The sequence below is a fragment of the Buteo buteo genome, chromosome 3, assembly GCF_964188355.1.
Source record: "Buteo buteo chromosome 3, bButBut1.hap1.1, whole genome shotgun sequence".
Taxonomy (NCBI): Eukaryota; Metazoa; Chordata; class Aves; order Accipitriformes; family Accipitridae; genus Buteo; species Buteo buteo.
The window spans coordinates 49173863-49177545 of record NC_134173.1 but is presented as its reverse complement, the minus strand read 5'-3'; the positions used below and the strand labels follow the sequence as shown (position 1 = coordinate 49177545).

Below are 3683 nucleotides of genomic sequence, written 5' to 3'. Positions count from 1 at the left end.
ACACTTCATAAAATGCTGTATTTCTGGTACCCAAAGTAGTTTTAAGCCATGGAACATTTGAAAATTTGGAAATTGTGGCTTTCTTGCTTAAAGCATACATTAAAAGTTCTGTCATGCACTGACTGTAATGGACTGTTACAGTCCTTAACATAATGTTATGCCTCATGTTATGCACTAGAAATTAGATATTACATTTCCCATTCAGCTGCAAGTTTCACTGATCCTAGTGTATGTGTTCTGAATAACATTTCTATTTTTCCAGAATCTAGATTATTTCATGTCTCGAAGAATATCAAACTGTGCTGCTGTGTCAAGTAAGAGAAGGTGATAATGGTCCTAAATACTTAACAATTAAGATTAAGTAAAAACATGACCATAAGTTTATTTTACTTGCATTCATTATTTAAAAAAAAAAATCAATTAGCCTATTAATTTTATTATTCAGCTTATAAGAAAGAAAAGTCAAACACATAAGGTACAAGTGAGGGGGATATACACAACTTGCCAGCTTCTAGCTGCTCTTGTAGCCAAAGCTGAGCTCCACAAAGAATGGGAAGCACCCCACCACCGGTGAGTACCTCTGCTTGCTAACAGCGCATGGCGCTGAGGGAAGAGGCCAGGGCAGCACACCTGGAGAACTGATAGGTTTGAGCTCTTTTTCGCTGTGAACTCCAGATGCCCTTTGGAAGTGACAGGCCCCTGCCTGAATTCGCCGTCTGGTCACAAAATGTAGGTTGAAGCAGGGGAGAGGCGATCTTTCCAGCAGGGTCATGGCCTTGCAAGGAAAGCCAGCTTCACCCAGCCTTTCACAGGGGTCTTCAATTCCTTCTGTATTGTTTACCTCCTCACCTTCATTAACCTGTTTGGTTGGTACAGAGTGTAAGTTTTCTGAGGCAGACGATTCCCTGTCTCTATGAAGTGCCTACCATGATACAACCTCACTCCTTACTTGGGTTGCTAGACAGAGCAGCGGTAATAAGACCAGCAGTCTGTTACTGGACGTGCAGTATTAACTGATACAGAAGACATCCTGCACCATGTACACTGAGAAAGATGCAGCAGCAACAAGGTCTTTAATTCTGTTGAAGGAAGGTGCATGTGCTCTATTAAGATTCTTCTCAGATATTCTGGACTGTACACATTCATTAGCATTCAGGTCTTCTGCTCGTAGGGAATAGCTGAATGAAAGACTTGTTTCTTCTTTTAATCTTTTTGCTGCTAACGTGCAGAAATTAGGGTTCTTATGTACATATTTTGCGTGGCAGAAGAGATAAGAACCAGCAGATAAAGTTCAAAACGTCAGTGCAACGAGGTTCAACTTGTCCTCCATTTGAGTAAGGGACTTACCGAGAACAGGGAGGAGTAAAGACGGCAGCTGGCTTTCCAGATAATGTTCTTAACCTTATAGGACCTTTCAAAATATATTGTAAACATGCCAAAGATTATTTCTTCCTCATGTTTACTTCATTTTTTATTGTGACAGAAAGGGGACAGTATCAGTGACTGACATGTCCTTCTATTTAGGACTATTACAAAAATGAGGAGGGTAGAAGTGTCCAGCTATGCCTGACCTCTGTATATCAGGAGTTTTTCCCATTGCAAGCCAGTCAGAATGGTGTCTCCATATCTTTCTGACTGCAGACACTGCTCCACTTCCTGTGACAATAATCTCCTGGAACAGGGCAGGAAAAAACAAACCCCAAAGAGGTGTTGCAGTCCTATCACTTATCTTTCTCCCTTGGGTTGACTTGTTCTCTCCAGAGAGCATGGAGATTGCAGCTGTATTCCTGAGGATAGTCGTGCTAGAAAGCAGAAGGCTTCTTGCCCCCGTTAACTTCGTTGGTTATTACCCAGCCGGTCTGGCCCTGAGGGTACAGAATCTCACAAATACAATCTCATGAGTGAGGAGCTAGGTTTTGTTTTGATACTGCACTGAAAAATATTCCAAAGCAACATTGCAGAAGGCGCATGTGTTTTAAGGCAGACTTAGTGGCAGTAGTGACCTATCTAACAGTCAAACCAAAATCAATGTCAGCATTGCCTTAGTCAGAACCAGAGAAGAGTGGAAGAACTTTTTTTTTTTTTTAATTAAATGATTGACTTGTCCTTTTGAAGTTATGGGAGATAACTATTTTTGTAAAGATTGTATCAACATTTGTGGCTATATTTGAGACAAGGATCACTACTTGAAAAGGTAAATTTTCACTTTGCATAGCAACTGTATTTTAAATCAACTGACGGTGTGCTTATCAAGGGTAAGTGCACTGGCATATTTCCACGTCATAATAGCACCTATTATGCCAGTGACTGAAAGACTAGAAGTGCATGAGAGAAGTTTACAACATGAAATTGCTCACACCTTAATAATTGTCTAGGGAGTTACACTGAAAAATAGATATTGCTGCATAAAATTTGAGTTCCTCTCTTGAAATCATCTACATGCCCCCTGTGTACCTTTTGCATATACTACCAAGTTATACAGACTTTAAAAAAAGAATCATAATTGTAGCCAAGACTGAAAAAAAAAAATCTGTCACAACCTCTTCCTTTTAGTGACTTCTGGATCATTTTTTTCCAGTCAAGCTGACATGTAAATTTTAAATAGCAGTTTGTTCAAAATCACCAAGATATGAAATAGTTGTTTTGCAAGGAACAAAAATAGCTTAGCAGATACTCTCAATAGAGAAACAAGAGTTTCTGTTATAAAAATCTGTCTTTTATATTATTTGGATGTTGACCTCTCTTGTGCGATCTCATGCCTCTTACTTAGGTTCTCAGAAACTTATCATGCTGAACCACTACTGGAAACTGCTAACAGCTCTTACACCTTCAACCTGATATTGGATTTACATGGCAATTGACTCTGTCTTTGTATCTTCTGTGTGATTAATTAAATTTTAGCATTTCAGCACTAGTGAGGTTAAACTGGGAAAACCGTGTAAAGTTTTGAGCTCCCTAGTACAAGAGAGATGGACAAACTGCAGACAATGATCTCAGGCTGCAGCAAGAGAAATTCTGGTTGAATATAAAGGAAAAAAATCCCTATGACTGTTGTGAAGAACTGCAACAGGTTGTTCAAACAGGCTGTGGAACCTTCACTCTTGGAGATTTTTCAACTCATGACTGAGCACGGCCCTGAACAACATAGTCTAACTTCAGATTTAGTCCTGCTTTGAGTATGAGGTTCTCTCAGATCTGTAACTCTAATAGCTACATGGGTGAAACACTCCTTACACTGTCAGCTTCCCACAGATGCTTCATGAGACTTTCAGTGTCTTTCAAATCTTGTTTAAAATGATGAGTCATTAAGGCAATGTATGGAGGAGTATCATTCTTTACTCCAGCCTAGCCCAAAAAGCATTCAAAACAGGGCCTACACAGCTCCAAGCTCTCTTCCATCAGATAGCAACTAAATTGCTCATGCCATATCTCTGTCAAACAAAGTTACTTGAAGCATAATGCTATGTCAAGTAGAAAACTGATCCAGCCCCAGAACAAGAAAAGAAGCCAAAACAGTGCTGGCTTTCTAAGTACTAGCTGTGCAAAATATGACTCATGTAGTGAATGCTTTTGCCGTCAGTTTACATAACACAATTTTTACAACTTTTCTATGGCTCAGGAAACCTCTCATCCTACCTTAAGCACACACAGTTACATATACACATGTATGCATACGTACATTT

The 3683-nt window shown here is 39.5% G+C and overlaps 1 long non-coding RNA gene across 1 annotated transcript; it reads right to left on the bottom strand.

The window, feature by feature from the left end:
• Positions 1-416: 416 nt before the first annotated feature.
• LOC142029151 (uncharacterized) lies at positions 417-1182 on the bottom strand. The gene is made up of 2 exons (XR_012649853.1): positions 950-1182; positions 417-859 (listed from the first exon to the last, which is right to left on the bottom strand). It is a non-coding gene; the product is annotated as an uncharacterized LOC142029151 (long non-coding RNA).
• Positions 1183-3683: the final 2501 nt, after the last annotated feature.